This window comes from Pogona vitticeps, chromosome 3 (genome assembly GCF_051106095.1).
Source record: "Pogona vitticeps strain Pit_001003342236 chromosome 3, PviZW2.1, whole genome shotgun sequence".
Classification (NCBI taxonomy): domain Eukaryota; kingdom Metazoa; phylum Chordata; class Lepidosauria; order Squamata; family Agamidae; genus Pogona; species Pogona vitticeps.
This window is the reverse complement of record NC_135785.1, coordinates 98,329,975-98,347,030: the sequence shown is the minus strand read 5'-3', so window position 1 is coordinate 98,347,030 and position 17,056 is coordinate 98,329,975. Positions and strand designations below refer to the sequence as shown.

The window sequence follows — 17,056 nt, the reverse complement described above, 5'->3', positions numbered from 1 at the left end:
GCCCTTCCTCTGCTTTCATATGGTTCTTTACCTGTAAAATGAATTTGGGCCAGACCGATCTTTAAATAGAGGGAATTTTCAAACAGAAGACTCTTGTCTGTAATATCAAGCACATGGCCACTGAAGCAGGGGTGTATGACGTTAGAGGGCAGCACTGTCAAAACAAAACAAAGAGAGGAAGGCAAGCCCTCCCGCAAGCTCTTTCAACACCAAAGAAGGCAGCTGGCAGCAAAGCATTCCAGAACCACTGAAAGTCTATTGCAGGATCTTACTGTTGAAAAGGACAAAGAACAAGGCAAGTAAATGACAGGAGTAGGAAAATAAGAAGGAAGAGAATGGAACCTGTATCTCTGGAGAGATCTAAGTTCTTGCTTCTTTTGTCCATCTACTCGAGCGAGAAGCTCTTACCAATGTGGAGTTTTCACACTGGTGAGAATGATATTTTCCATCCAAAAAGTACTGGTTGCGGCATTCTGGACATTGTGTTTCAAGAGGGTTTTGAAGGGTTTAGTCAAGTGGAGAGGAGAGGACTATGCCCAGTTAGAGCCTACTGATGGCACAGAGGCTATACCACTGTATAGGTTAACCTATACACCTTTTTGCCAGTACTCACAACAAGGTATTCTTGCAGATATTGATACATAGGAAAGGATTATGGTTGAGACCAGGAGTTCAAATGACTCCCTTGTGTGCTGAAAGAACATACAAGGGTACAGTTGCCAGGTCAACAGCTTCTCATTCCCTTAAGTTTCAAGGCCAATGCCTGAGGCCACAACATAGGCCCTTGTGAGATCTCAAAGGGGGCAGATCCTTATGTAAGAATTGCAGAATAATGTTTGTACATTTGTGTGTGAGAGAGAGAGACAAAGAGCAAAATATCTTTGTGAAGGGTTAGAAGGTAGAAGTGAGCTGTCCGCAGAAATCAAAATAAAAGACAATGACAATGGAAGGAAACAACATATTAACAGTGAAAGTGGCGAAGAAGAGAAAAAAGAGTTAACAGAAGGAGAGGGGGAAGGGAAAGTAGAGGTATGCTTGGCCGAAGGGGAGTGGGAGGAGTCAGAAGTGACAGTTGGGGAGGAATATAAGGATGAGGAGGGGGTTGTGTGGTTCAGTTCGGTGGTAAAGGCGTATGAGGAAAGGGAAAGGGAGGAAAGACGGAGAGCATTCGAGAAAGTCAGATTACAGGGATTGGTGAAAGACTTTCCGAATCTAAAGGTGGGCGGTTTATTGCCTAACCCTCCTGATCCTCAAGGGATACCCCACAGAATAACTCCGGGAGTGGGATGTGATTGCGGCCCCAAGGGAAATCGAGTTGAGACGGGCTAGGGAGAGCGCCACAGCATCTCTGCCTGAGGGTCCGGATGCGGGAGGATGGATCCGTCATCGATGCTGTGGAACAATCTGCGCAGTGAAGAGTCTCCCGAACCCTTGGATGGCGCCCAAGGAGTCCCATGGAGGGCCACCCCACTGACTCAATGGGACATTAACCATAGTTTGAATGTTAATAATGACGGCCAGTTGCCGGTGTTGGAACCGTTATTATCGTTTGAAGAAGTGCAGGTGGATGTTAAAGAGAGTAAAAGTTCTGATGTTAAATTCAAAAAGACGCGTCCTTTGTCATTCTGCGCCGCCATGGAGGGGTCGCCTGAGGGAAGTAACGAACCTTTTCACAATCTTTCCTGCAGTATCTCCTACAGTACACATCTTCACACTAAGTAGTTTATCCTGGTGCTACCTGAGAATTGGAAGGAGGTTATGTTCATGTAGCTAGTGTGAAGAGTCTGTGGGGCACATCGTGATCAGGGCTGCCCTAAGATGCTTTTCTGCCACAGATGAAATAACTCATCCAACCATATCAAGCTGTGCGGAAGGAAGCCAAGTTGTTTTGGTACAAAACACAAGATCAACAAAACAAATTAGCCCTTTTATGATAGAGAAAAACTGCCTCCGATGGTAGCTGTCTCAATCTGCCTAATGGTAGAGCCTGTCAATACTGATTTTTGCACCATGTGGACGTCAAAGTTCACCACATTAACTTTGGCCCACTCAAAGTTCTTTTTCATATGGTGAAGCTTTTTGCATGCACTTTAAGATAAAGTGGCCAAATGCAAACACAGTAGCGGGGTAGCCACTGTGCATAGCAGAGGCATGGTTAGTCTGTACATCTGTCTGAATCTCCTCTCATCATTTTCATTTCACAACAATGACAGCTGATGAATCCGACAAGTGTGTCCAATGGTCCAGGAAGGCCCCAGTTCATTTTTCACTTTGGCTCTGAATCCAATATATGGGGAGTTTGGCAAAATTAATTTCTTGACTACTGCTCTCAGAATCCCTTGGGGAGCACGGTCAGTGGCATACGTTTTGTAATGTAGTGCCAAAAAGTATTGGTGGCTCATGAATGGATGGGGGAATACCACCCCAGATTTAGAGGAGAGGGGTCTTCTGGCCCTGTCCTACAAGCTACCCCTTCTAAAAAATAAGTGCAACTGAATAAATGGCTTGAGACGACACACTGAGCTTCCAATCCCATTGAAGAGTGCATTTTTTTAAAAAAGAATTCCTGCCAAGTCAACCATAGGCCCAAATATTTATAGGCCCAAAATATTGAGAAGCAATTTACCAGCCTTCCTTCTGGTACGCTTGGGGACCATGCAGCCAGTCTAAGACAACACAGGTGGCAAGGCATGTAACTCCATCAGCCACCTGTGCTTCAAATGATCTGACTGGCTGCCTCCGAGAGGAACAATGAGGTTCGAACTCACAGCTTCTGTGTCCCTTGCTTCAACACTTTGTGCTACACCAACACTGTAACATCATAGAATCATAGAATAATGGAGCTGACCATTCCTGTTCAATACAGGAATCCAAATCAAAGTAGATCTGGCAGATGATTGTCCAATATTCTCCTGGATTCCTCTAGTGTTGGAAGGCTCACCACCTCATGAGGTAATTGGTTCCATTGTTGTATAAATCCATGTTAGCTTCTAGTTATTGTTGTAGGTTAAGAATCTCCTCTAGATTTTCCCCTGGGATTGATGTCAGACTGGCGAGTCTGTAGTTCCCTGGTTCCTCCTTTTTTGCCCCTTTTAAAGACAGGGACAATATTGGCCCTCCTCCAGTCATTTGGCACTTCACCCATCCTCCATGATTTCAAGAAAATAATAGACAGTGGTTCTGATATACCTTCAGCCAATTTCTTCAATATCCCTGGATGCAGTTCATTCAGCCCCAGGAATTTGAACTCATTCAAAGTAGTAAGATATTCCTTGACTATTTGTTCATCAATCTCAGCCTGCAATCCTATCTCCCCACTTTGTACTTCACATTTGCCTGGTTACAGACCGTCTTTTGGGACCAAACTGAAGTAGAAACTGAGTAGTTCTGCCTTTTCTTTGTCATGTGTGATCATTTTCCCATCCCCATTGAATAGCTGAGCCACTGTTTCTTTTCTCTGTCTTTTTCTATGTGTGTACCTGAAGAATGCTTTTTTGTTGCTTTGAGCACCTTTTGCTAACTTCAGCTTATTCTCAGCTTTTGCCTTCCTAACTCCATCCCTAGAGTTGCCTAGAGTGGTCGTTCGACTAGATAGGCGGGGTATAAATGCAATAAATAAATAAAAATAAATTATTTGCTACTTGTCTGTACTCTTCTCTTGTAGCCTTGCCTTCCTTCCAGTTACCATATGTGTCCTTTTTTTTGTTTTCAGTTTCTCTCTGAGCTTTTTGTGAAGCCACATAGGTGTTTTCTTGTTGTTGTTTTGTTTTTGCTGTCTTTCACCTTTTTTCTTGTTGGAATTGTTTGTAGTTGTGCCTTTAGAATTTCCTTTTTCATGTGCCATCAAGCTGCTTTCACAAGTTATGGTGACTCCTATTGGGTTTTCAAGCCATGAAATATTGAGAAGGGGTTTATCCGTCTCTCCTTCCAATGGTGCTCTGTTACTGTATAGGTTATGCAAGGCCACACAGGTGTTAGGGCACTCATTCCCATCAGCTATGTACACCTCACATAATCTTAGCTAACACTTCTCCTGGAAGGCACAGTGCAGATTTCAGCTCACAGCCTCTAGTTTCATAGCCAAGCATTCAAAACCACCAACCTATACCAGTAGTTGAACAGCCCCTATAGTAATTTATTTGAAGAGCACCTTCAAGTCCCCCCGTTAACTAGTACATTGCCTGCCCTGAAGGTGCAACCAAAATTCAAGTTCTTCCCATTATCCTTTTCCATTCTTTCAACTTGATTTTCTACTTCACATTCAAAAAGAAAAGCTAATACTATAAATTATTCTCAGTATTATTATTATTATTACTACTACTACTACTTGTAAACCAAGATGTGGAAGAGAAAATAAGGCAACCAGCAAAATAATGACAGTGGAGTATTTGTCATACTGTGTGTTCTATTAAGACTTGAGTTTGCTAATGATTTTTAACATCTTAGTTTTCCCTACCATCAATTATTTGTTGAAAGCCATCCAGATTGGCTTGTACGTGCCATTGTGTGTACATCATGGAAACATGAATTAATTCTGTCAGTCTTTTGATCTGCATGCCAGCCTAACAGTGTAACTGTTTATTGTAAGCATTCATAAAGTCCCTTCTATGTTCAGAAAGGAACCATTTTTGCCCCTGTGCATGTTTTTATCATTTTTTTCTCTAATGCGCCTTTTAAAAAATGACATTTATTTGTCAGCAGGAGAAATAATCTTGTCAGATTTAGTCCTTAATTATACATTCTGAGCGATGTGTTTTATTCTTCACCTCAGGATACAATCACACAGCAAAGAAATCATGTAATATAAAGTAACTATTAGCTTTGGCATCTTTTAAATCCTCAGCAATTGCTATTAAAGCTCCTTTTTCACTTGAGGGTGGTTCTTTGCTCAATTTTATGGCTATGATTTGTGCTCAGCCACATTAATTTAGTGAGAAAAAGTATTTTATTATCATAATACATTTACCCCCTCCCCCCAAAAAACTTGTCTTCTAGTCTTATATGATTTCACTGCGTATTCTACTACAGAATAAATGGAAACAATTTTTCAGTAAGTTCACAATTTCTTCATTTGCCCTATGCTTTGTGCATTTGATCTGTTGAATTATCCATCTCTTCAATATTGAGAAGTGTAGTTACACATTTTTCAAATGGTCATAATAATAATTACATGCCGTCAAGTGAGTTCTGACTTACAGTAACCCTTTACACAGTTTTCTAAGTACAGAGTACTCAAAAGTGGTTTGCCATTCCCTTCTTCTGGGGATGCTCTGGAATTGTGCAACCTGCCCAAGGATAATGACTGGCTGTTTTCCATAAAGGCACAGTGGGGAATCAAACCCCTAGCTGCTGGCTCTGCAACTAGACACTCATAGATTGTCACAGGAAATGACAAAGCCTGTGTAGCCTTCAGAAAGTTGCACTGTTCCAGGGCAACTGCAGAAAAAGGGAATGGTAAACCATTTCTGAGTAATCCATAGCTAGAAAATCCTGAAAAGGATTGTCAACTCTGAAGAAGTTTACCATTTATTTGACAGCATGTAATTATATATTTCTAGTGATAGGCCAATACAAATTTGGAGCTATAGTTAAAAGATGTGGAAACAATAACTTAATAGGCCCTGGAAGGACTCTGTCAACTAACTCAGGAGTAACATTGCTGTGTCAAATTTAGGACATATACCACTTACTGGAAAATGAGTCCTATTTATTTGTTTATTTACTTATTTTGAAGCATAGCTTTTCTGTCCACCACAGCTCCCAAATCAATATACAGAAGAAAGATTAAAGTTAATATTTAAAGATTGAATTGATTACAGTATTTACTTAATTTAAAAGCAAATGGAATGCTGGGTGCAGCACTACTCTGAGCTATATTCCAGAGATAATGTAGTAACTGAAGAGGCATTAAACAACATTGAGTGCCTGCCTGTCTTGGAAGACTTGGACAGTGAACCAACTTTAGCAGAAATAAAAGCAGCCTTGGATTCCCTCGCCTCTGGCAAGGCACCTGGGAAGAATAACATCCCTGTTGAAGTGCTATAAGCGATTATCACCACTGAGCTGTATGAAATATTTTGTCTTTGCTGGAGGGAAGCTGGAGTACCACAGGACATGAAAGATGCAAACATTGTCACATTGTACAAGAACAAAGGCGACAGGGGCGACTGCAATAACTACAGTGGCATCTCTCTTCTCAGCGTTGTAGGGAAGCTGCTTGCCCATGTTGTGCTGAAGAGTCTCCAGGTGCTTTCAGACAGAGTCTATCGAGAATCACAGTGTGGATTTTGAGCTAATAGATCCACCATTGACATGGAATTTTCCCTCAGACAGCTGCAGGAGAAATGTAGGGAATGACAACAGGCACTCTTTGTGGCCTTCATAGATCTTACAAAGACCTTTGATTTGTTTAGCAGGGATGGCCTTTTAAAAATACTTCCCAAGATTGGGTGTCCACCTCAGCTCCTTATCATCAGGTCTTTTCATGAGGAAATGAAGGTCACTGTAGTTTTTCATGGCTCAACATCAGATCCCTTTGACATTCGAAGCAGAGTGAAACAGGGCTGTGTCCTCGCGCCAACTGTTTAGGATCTTTTTTGCTGTCATGCTGAAGCACGCCTTTGGAACTGCAACAGAAGGTGTCTATCTCCAGACTAGATCAGATGGAAAGCTCTTTAATCTCTCTAGATTGAGAGCAAAGACCAAAGTCCAGCTGAAATGCATGCGGAACTTCCTCTTCCCCGATGATGCAGCTGTTGTTGCCCATTCTGCTGAAGAGCTCCAACCACTTATGAACCATTTTAGTAAGGCCTGCCAAGATTTTTGATTGACAATCAGCCTGAAGAAAACACAAGTCATGTGCCAGGGCATGGACTCACCACCCACCAACTGGAGGTTGTTCATGATTTTGTGTACCTTGGCTCAAAGATCTCTGACTTTCTCTAGATGTGGAGCTGGGTAAACACATTGGCAAAATAGCTACCATGTTCTCTAGACTCACAAAGAGAGTATGGCTTAATAAAAAGTTGACAGCAAATCCCATATCCAGGTCTATAGAGCTTGTGTCTTGAGTACACTCCTGTATGGCAGTGAGTCCTGGACCCTTTGCGCATGGCAGGAGAGGAAGGTGAAGACGTTCCATATGTGTTGTCTCCAACACATTTTCGGTATCACCTGGCAGGACAAAGTTCCAAATAGAGTAGTCCTAGATCGAGCTAGAATTTTTAGCATGTATACATTACTGAAACAGCGACGTCTACGTTGGCTTGGGCATATTGCAAGAATGGCTGATGGTCGGATTCCAAAGGATCTCCTGTATGGAGAATTAGTGCAGGGAAATCACCCCAGAGGGAGACCACAACTGCGATACAAGGATATCTGTAAGCGGGATCTGAAGGCCGTAGGAACTTGACATCTGAGCGTTCAGCCTGGAGGCAGGCAGTGCAGCATGGCCTCTCCCAATCTGAGGAGACACTTGTTCAGCAGGCCGAGACAAAGAGGCAATCCTGAAACCAGCAAAATAAGGGAGCTGGACAGGGACAGTTTCTATTTGTCTTCAGTGTGGAAGGAATTGTCACTCTTGAATTGGCCTTCTCAGCTACACTAGACGTTGTTCCAAGAACTCTATTCAGAACACGTTCCCATGGCCTCACAAGACTGAAGGATGCCTACACAGAAATTGATTATTTGAAATATACACTAAATATTTTTTTAAAAAGCAGGCTCGAAATATTCTCTAAACGTCCATCTTAAAGACCACCAAACTTTGCGAAGATACAGTTTCGGCTGCTTGTTAGAAGTCTAGTTGCAATGGAATGATTCCGACTTGCCTTGGAAGGAAGTTCTATAACTGGGGTACAAAGGAATTCCTGCCTCATGTAGTCACCAGCCTAGCCCTACTATTAGTGAAAAAGGACTACCAGAACAGCATTTTTGGTGTAACATTTTCAACAGTTTGCTGTATAGGAAACTCACTGAACTCATTCTTAGTATAGATACTTAGGATGTGACCAGACAGCTACAAATGTGCACACCCAATAGCAGTGGAAAGGGTTGCTTTGACAGCGGTAATCTTCCTTAAGAGACCTTTGTGTCTGTTGAGGAATCACTCCAGCCTGCCTTCAAAATGCAGAAGCCATACATACAGCTGGGCCAACTTAGACATGGATTGCGGTTGGGTCTTAAAAATTGTAGTTATCATAGAAGACTAGAGCTGGAAGAAACTGCAAGGGGTTGTTGAGACCTACCCTCTGCCAAAGCAAGAAATCTCTGCCTGAAGTATCACTGATAGATGGCCATCCAACCTGTCTTTAAATGCTCTTGTGCTGAAGAACCCACCAACCTACAAGACAGTCTATGACATTGTCAAAGAAGCTTTCGCTTTTCAGAAGTTTGTATTTTCCTATCTGTAATTTAAATTCATTACTTCAGGTCCTGCCCTCTGATAGCAGCAGAAAATAAGCTAACTTCATCATCCAAATATTTGAAGATGTCTATCATATTCATTTATATTTATATATTCATTTCTTCAACTTATATCTCACTCCTTTTAGTGCAGAGTAGAGATGGGGGTATTCGTATATGAATACGAATATCCCCGCATAGGTGCCGTTAACAAGGGCCCAGCCCCATGGGGCCGGATGGTCCACTCACTGAGCTGCCACAGATGCAGATGGTGCGATTTTATGAATGGCTCAACAGACCCACTCACCACTCCTGACAGGAGGCGGGAGGACAAGCTTCGCTGCAAGGTCAAAGAGTGGTGAGCGGATTGCACACAGTGGAGCCATTCATAGAATTGTGCCATCCATGTCTGCAGCAGATTGCTGCATGGACCATCCAGCCCCATGCGGCTGGATCCTCATTAACGCCACCTGTGCGGGGATATTCATATATGAATACGAATACCCCCATCTCTAGTGCTGAGGCACTACTCTCAGTGGCTACAACAAATATAAAAAAGAAAATAAATAAAAATAAAAGCACTAAAAGCCATTGCAAATACCCATAAAAGCAGATGGTGCAAACAGTCATGTGGGAACCAAAGCGGATGGAAGGAAAAAGGAATAGGTGATCAGCCAGGGTCAGTGTGGAAAGCCTTCCTTGTAAAGCCAGATCTTTAGTTGCCTCCTAAATGTCAATAGGTAGGGGGCTAAGTGGAGCTAAGTGGGTTGGGCAGATGACATTCCGGAAAGACACTGCAACCAGTAACATGGACCCAAACCTTGGAGGGCTTTCTATGTTAGTATCAAAATCCATTTTATCACCTTTCAGTCTCCTACAAGACTAAATATGCCCACCCTGCTCAACCATTCTTCACAGACCTTGGTTTCCAAAACCTTTATCATCCTGGTTCCCTTCCTCTGGGCACAGCCCAAATTCTTAATATCCTTCTTAAACTATGGTGTCCAGAAGTAGACATAATATTCCAGGAGACCACTGCATAAGGATTGGACTTTAATAAAAAGCTGTATCTTTTGCTAAGTTTACTGCAAAGAAAGAAACAGCATCTGGCAGTTTTGTGTAATTCAAAATTCTCTTGTAGTTCTGCATGCCATCTTCCTTTGATCCAACAATGCTTTGTTCTGGGAAGTCTCTGAACTAAGAGAAAAGGGGAGAAACAACTTTTTTAAAAATGCAAAATATAAATAGCGACAAAGTACACCTCGAGAGATCCTCTCTTTTCTTTTGACACAATGAAGTATGATTCCTTTTTAGAATATAACATGGGAGTGAGTTGCACAGAAAGATACACTTTTTATAGTTAATTAAGCTGTCACTACAGTGTAAAATCTGTCCAAATTTAAACAAAAATGTTAGAAGATACTTGCAAGAAATCAGGAGTATATAATTACATGCCCAATTCATATTTGGGATTTCCATTTCAAATGCTTTGGTAATTTGCAAAACTGAATCTTAAGTCTCATACTGGGATCCTTGACCCAACGGCTTTATCATGCTCAGGGAGATCTTTTATTCCCACCACCAGCATTGACTGGCAGATTCCCCCCAATATATCACAAACCACATTTAAAACTTCTATTTCGGAAGCAATGTATGATAGATTTTCAGTTTCCAAGATGTATGCCTTAGAGCAGGGTTCCCTAAGCGAGTATTCTGAAGATATGTTTGGTTGAAAGTCCTGTCATCCCCAGCCAATGTGCCTAGCTTGCCCTTGCCAAGTTAGATAATTACACTATCTGTGAAAATACTGTAATGAAAACTGTAACAATGCTATGGTTACATCACAATCAGCAACATTTACATCAGGTGAGGAACTGCATGTATAGTATCCATTTCTTAACCAGCCTTATCAAGGCAGGGATATGCATGTAGATGCCTGACCTAGATGCTTACATGACAGCAATCTTCCCCAGCTTGGTGCTTTCCAGAGATCTTGGTAATGATCATGTTGACTGGGGATTATGGGAGTTGCCAGGTCTTAAGGGGGTGGAGGCAACAGGGCTATTTGGCCTAGGTATTACCTCAAAGAAGCTTCACTTCAACCTAAAGATAAAGCTAAATAAAATTATACTGTCATGCATGTTATTGAATCATCTTTTTATAATATGCCTTTCTTTATATTTAAATAATTTTTATCCCTCTTATCAAATAGTTAGGGGATCTCACAGTGTAAAATTGACCAGGCTTTATTTGAGCTCTCCATCAGAGCTTTCCCACTAATTAAGGTCTTCTGGAAAGGTCTTGCCTCATAATCTTTTGTTTACCTTGGTTAGTGTTATAATGAGTGTATCAGGCAGACTCTAAAAGACAGTGTGCAGGGCTAGAATGGCTAGGAATGGGCCTTTCATGTTTAAACAAAAGACCCCAAACATGAAATAGGTTCTCTGTTGTGTATTTCATGTTATTTTAGTAATTCACAAAAGAGAGCCTATCATGAATGATTCATGTTTACGAAAGGGTACATTAATGTTTTGTTTTTCTTTTGTGTTGTCTCTTTTGTATAATCTTTCAATGATCTTTCACCCTGTGTCTGTTAAATTGCCTAAGACATTTTTCATCCAATAGTATTGTAAGGACGGTCAGATGTCAATCAGAACGTTCTGGGTAGAGCAAGAATGTTTAATAAGTGAGGAGAGCTCTTGCTTCAGTTGTTTATTGTGGGATTACTGTATGCTGAGCTCCTGGTGCCCTCTGTTTTGGACTGCTGGCTGGCTGGCTGCTGTGTCTCCATATTGGTCCCTTCTTGTTATTGTTTTTTCCTGTTCCTTGGATTATTTTCCCTTCTGCATGAGCCTGGCCTACTGTCTGCTACCTGTTGGACTCAAAGGAGAGAAGCTATCAAGTGGTAGTGGGAAGAGAAATCTTCTCATATTTTGGTAGCTTTGTTTTGGGAAGGGATTTGATTACATTTTCTGCCTTAATTTGCTTTCTTGCTTTCCTTGGCTTTGGAAAGGTGGCTGTGTTGCTGCTGTTGTACTTTTCCCTGTGGGAGAGTGCCTTTCTTGCTCAACTGATTTTTAAGAACGGTTATTTGGTTAATTTGTTGGTTGTTTTGAGGGACTGTTTTGCTTGCTTCTGTGGGGATATGTGGATCAAGGAATGGAAACTGTGACAGTGCCACTAGGTTTTGTAAATGTTATATTAATAGCAATAATAACTGAGGAAGAAAAATTAATGATAATTTTTCTTCCTTGGGTATTATTGCCCAGTTTTGGAGTAGACTGATTCTTTTTTGCCTTGCTTCTGCTTTTTTTAAAGGGGTTCTTAGGACTTTTCCAGTGCCAGAAAACAGGAATGGGGAAGTACAAAAGGGGAAACTAGAAAGGCTTTACTATTTGTGTAAAAATGAAAAGATGCCACATATAAAATATGAAAATGAAGAGAAACTCCTAAAAGAACCTGAAATGAAGTAAACACAAAAAATTTCACCATACACACCCCTAGTATGAGCAACCAAACTCGCAAGCAAGAAGAGAGAGGGGGAAACCTCACAAAAATTGGCAAAACAAGATAAGCTTTCTTCCACATCTGCCTGAACAGGCTAAATTACCATCCTGCACCCTCTCCCATGCTGTTCTGAAGAACATTTTTGGGGGGAATAGACTCAGCTTGAGAATAATTCTCCATGAGGTAGCTCAGCAACCCAGAGCTTTTGGTAATTCTTCAGCCTTGACAGGGTTGGCTGCTTTCCTTGGCCTTTCTCTTGTCAGTGCAACACTTTATCTCAGACCCTGCTTCTGTCACCTTCTTCCCCTATTAGTAAAGGGCCCATTTATTTCAGTGGCCCCAAGAATTTGCTCCATCCCTCTTCCAACCGACAACAGCCAGAGCTGCTTTTCATGATAAACTCAGAAGTCTGCTTTTCACAGGGCTATAAATCCATTCAACTTAAGAACCTGATGTTCCAGAGATAAACGGCTACATGTGGCAAATCAAAAACAAACCCACCTCTTTGTGAACCACAGCTAGAACTGAGGGAACATTAAATGTTAAGAGGAATCTGTATTCTCTCCCCCCCTTCTCCCTTCCAAAGTGAGATTTCCTCAGAGATCTGTAGCTCAGTTAGTTGTGAAGTAAGCCTATGTTTTCCTTCCAATGGCCAATCACAAAACAGAGCACACTGAATGCAAGGTGTGCGGTGAAGAAAATTTGCTATGACAGATGGATATTGTGAGGAAGCCCCTCTGCAAACAATCAGTCAGTTAATAAAGTGCTAACCTTACAAATAAGTATTGCCTGAGGTAATTCTTATTAGTAGCATCCAGTCATTGTGTTAGAACTTCCTCCTTCAGGAAATCAATTTGGTTCCTTCTTTTTCTAGCTTTCATCTAGCCAAGTTGTTTGGTTGCCTTTAATACACTTGCTTTGTTTCAAGCAACCAAGGTTTTACCCACCTGGTTTTTATTAGGTGAACATTTAAAATCTGATTGCTCATTTCTTTGAATATCAAATTAACTGTAAAGTTAGTACAATTTTTTCCAGTAAAATAATACAGTACAAGGACCTGAGCTGTAATTTTAGAACTATATTCCACATATTTCTTAGCAATTCCACCTAACATCTGAAAATAGATTTATGCCACTATAGATAATCTTAGTATTGCATATTACTATTTTCCCTGAGTTGCAGTTAATCCTGATGAGAAGAGCTGTCATAGAAATGGGGCACATTACATATTCAGTTGAGTATTATATTGTATTGAACCTGGTTTCAAATCCAGAATACATTAAAAAAATCTCCAGGAAGCAGGTAATTGGGAGAAGAAAATTAATCCTTTATCAGCCTTTAGTTGCTCTTCTCATAGCAAGCCTATTGTTTTTCTTCAGAAGTTTATACAAGCACAAATATTTCACTTTGTTTAGAATTTTATTAACTTTTGAACAGTATTTATGATCCAACATAAATGATATTTTGTTCACAGCTGAAGCTCTACTTTTCTTTAATCATGATGGCTGCTGTCTTGTACAGTCAGGCGTACAAATTCCATTTAAATCAATTGCTATTTATTAGGTTTATTAGGTTCCTGTAAAGTGTTTAATATAACATGTTTCTTAAGTACAGAAGTCATTAAATAACAGTTTTAATATCTTGTCTCATTTATAGCAACAACACATCATAATTAAATTATCTTCCACTGGCCTTTCCACAGTCTCTCTTGTTTTAAAATCACCAGCAGTAATAATTATGGTGTGTGTTCTGTAAAAATATTGCTGTCTGTGGCTTAGGGTTCACTCAAATATTTTGAGCAGGAATTTTGGTTCATTCCGTAACAATTTGGATCAGACTGATTTTTTAAAAAAATGCATGATGCTTGTGTGGCACTTTTAAACACACATATTACTTTATGTCTTACAAAACTGCTTCATGATACCACACTGGGCATTTTAATTTAATTTAAATGCCGCCCACACTACCCAAAGGCCTCTGGGTGGCTTACAACATTTAAAATACAATAAAAATTCAGAACAATTAAAATACAATTAATATATATATATATTAATTGGTTTTGAGTAACTGAATCATTTTTGTCCAATTCAATTAAAAAAAATTAAAAAATTAAAAACAAAACTAAACTAAACATTTTAGAGGGACATGCATGGTGACACTAGTTTAAAAAACTTGTGACAAGACTGGTCTCTCACACACAGCAACACAACTTTTTTAAAAAAGGAGATCCACAAAAAAAAAAAAAAAAAAGGAGAAGCCTCTGGCTGAGCAAGAAATTATCTGCAGTTAGCACACTTGCAGGGTAAATGATTTGCTAATGCCCGTGCGTCATGTGACTGCAAATTTAAATTGTGAAATCAAAGGTGGAGAACTGGAAAATATTTTGTTGATGTGCCCATGAAAAAAGTCATGGTCCTCCATCCCTATAGGACAGACTGGGATGCTGATGTGGAGAGGTTCTGGTTTGTCTAAGGCAATAATTGCATGGTGGAGGCAACATTCAAACTAAGGACCTTCCGGTCTATAGCCCTCCTCCTCCTCCTCCTGTTCCTCCTCCTGCTATTTTATCAAATAAATGTAACAATATAAACAATGCATATGATAGTAACGGCTAAGTACAGGATCTTATCAAGAAAGTCATAATTCATCAGATACAGAATGTGAAGATAAACATTTAGCATATTCATAGTTCATCTGTAATCTTTTTCCTGAACCATATGTCATGCCCCTCATCATTGCATGTACTCGGTAAAGTATGCTTTGCATTGTTATTATGGAATCATTAATATAACAGAATCAAGGTTTTTTTTAAAAAAATTGAGTTTACTGTCAATCTAGTTTGGTAAATTATTTTTTTCATTAATGCAAAATGCTATATCTGATTTCTTGAATTGCATAGACATTGTGTTGTGACAGTTTAAAGCCTTCGTAGAATCAACTGAAGGAATAATTCATACCTTTATTCCAGGGCTTGGAAAAGTTCCTTTTCTTAGGAACTCCAACTCCCAGAATTCCACAGCCAACATGGCCACTGGCTGAGGGATTCTTGAAATTGCATAGTCCTTGTTCAGTCAAACAGCATCAGAAAACATGTCTGTTACCATATTGTTGTGAAAAAATGTATGCCTCTATCCCTATTAAAAAAAACTTATGGAGCCTTTCATGGTAACAGATCCTTCACCACATGCCCAAGAGCTCTGTGATTAGTGTAAAATGTCCTATCCCTCTGAAAATAAAAGTATGAATGAAAGTTACATGAGTAATCTGTTTTATACTTCAGGTATCCTGGCGACAGAAAAGTATGGAACTAAAGACAGTCAAATTTATGAAGTCAAAGACAAGCACCCCTAGACTAAAATGCAAATATATTGGGGGGGGCTGCTAAGCAGAGGAGTATTTTTTAAATGTAAACTCGTGGCTCAGATTGTAGAGTAGTGAAATTAATCTCCATTCCAAAGTTGTTAAAAATGATTAGAATAGAACCATGTAGATTTAGAATGATTAGAATAGAACCTATCAGATTTCGGAATTCTGGCTGTAAAACTATTGCTACAGTTTGTTATAGAAGTCCTATCGGATTAGTGGGTCTGATGCTTGAGATCTCTCTATGAGTCCTACAAAACATAGTGGACCTTCAGGCTGAAAATTAGAAGTCTGTTTCTCTTCAAAGCTGGCATTATCCCAAATTAAAGTTTTTTAAATGCTCAATAAATCTATCAGGATACAGTACTGGGCAGCTACCACCTTAGCACCTTCACTAACATACCTGATCCTACAGGCAATACATTTCTGTTCATTGACTGAGGATGATTAAAAGCTCTATTTCATCACCATCCTGCAGTTCCTCACCAGCCTGAACCTCTTTCACATGAAAAAAAGAAGATATTTTTGCTGTCTCCCACTTCATGGTTTATGAAACCAACTGATCTTTCACACATTCTACAGTGGCTCTACAAAAAAAGATGTCATGTTACAAGCCACTGTTTGCCCATGCTGACCAAGGACAGCAAGATTTATTTATTTATTTCAACTTCACAGTCTCTCCCTTTTGCAGACAGTCCTCCTTATCTGCCATACCAACAACTCCAAAAGGATACCCCCTCACCTCACCTTTCATTTCATCCTCCTCCACGGCTTCAATCATTCCCTGGTATTAAGTCTGAGTTGGATCTACTCGTACGCTCCTGAGAGGACAAATAACTTTACCCATGTAAACAGTTGGATCAGCATCATCTGCGAGGCCATTGTTCACTGCATGCGTCTTGTTCACCGTCTCTGCACCGTCTTTGTTGTCTTTGCCTTTTTATAAGTTGTATTCAACCATGTCTCCAAGTTCCAAGCTTCTTCCTTGTTCCAATGGAAGATGATCTTATCATACAGGCTACAGAATTCTTTTACTGATTTCTATTACTAACAAAGAGAAAATGAGATAGTAAAATATTCTCTAGGATGCATTCTGTGATGACTGAACAGCTTCCTGTTAACCTTCTGGATAAATCATTCCATACTAGAGATGGACATGAACTGCTGGTTCAGCAGTTTGTGACAGTTCATTTACCATCTGAAACAGGTGTTTGGTGGCACCAAGCTCTGCCTCCTCTGGCAGGCACCCACTTGGAGTTAGTGTCCCGGCTTCCCCGCCATGCCTCCTCCAGGTGCTGCGTCTGAGTGGGCACCCAGTGGAGGACAACAGGGCCCACCTGTTTGGTCAGTAAACAAACCGGCATGAACCACTGGTTCATGTCCATCTCTATTCCATACAAATCTTGCATACAAAGCTATGTGTGAAAATCATAGAAGGGCAGATATCTAGTTCTCAACATAATATAGTTGCTGCCTCTTTTTAATTTACTTATCTTTTCAAGAGTAAGGAAGATCTGTATCATATTAATGGTCTGAAAATATTACAGACATAGCAACATAATTTCAAATGGTTCTGGGTGAGGCATTTGCTTTACATAGAACAATTAGGCACATACTGAAAACAACCAGCATCGTCAGCATTGTTTTAACTATGTTTTAATAGCACTGTTCAAAAGAATTCCCTTAAGAGGTAGTTAAGAACAGAATATGGTGCAACTAGCCCTGCTTTTGCTCAAAAGAAGCTAGAGCTTTTAATGGGTTGCTGTCAGATCAGGAAATAACA

The 17,056-nt window shown here is 40.2% G+C and overlaps 1 long non-coding RNA gene across 1 annotated transcript; it reads right to left on the bottom strand.

Moving 5' to 3' along the window:
• Nucleotides 1-9,443: 9,443 nt before the first annotated feature.
• Nucleotides 9,444-16,310, bottom strand: LOC140705486 (uncharacterized). The gene is made up of 2 exons (XR_012084879.2): nt 16,021-16,310; nt 9,444-9,600 (listed from the first exon to the last, which is right to left on the bottom strand). It is a non-coding gene; the product is annotated as an uncharacterized LOC140705486 (long non-coding RNA).
• Nucleotides 16,311-17,056: the final 746 nt, after the last annotated feature.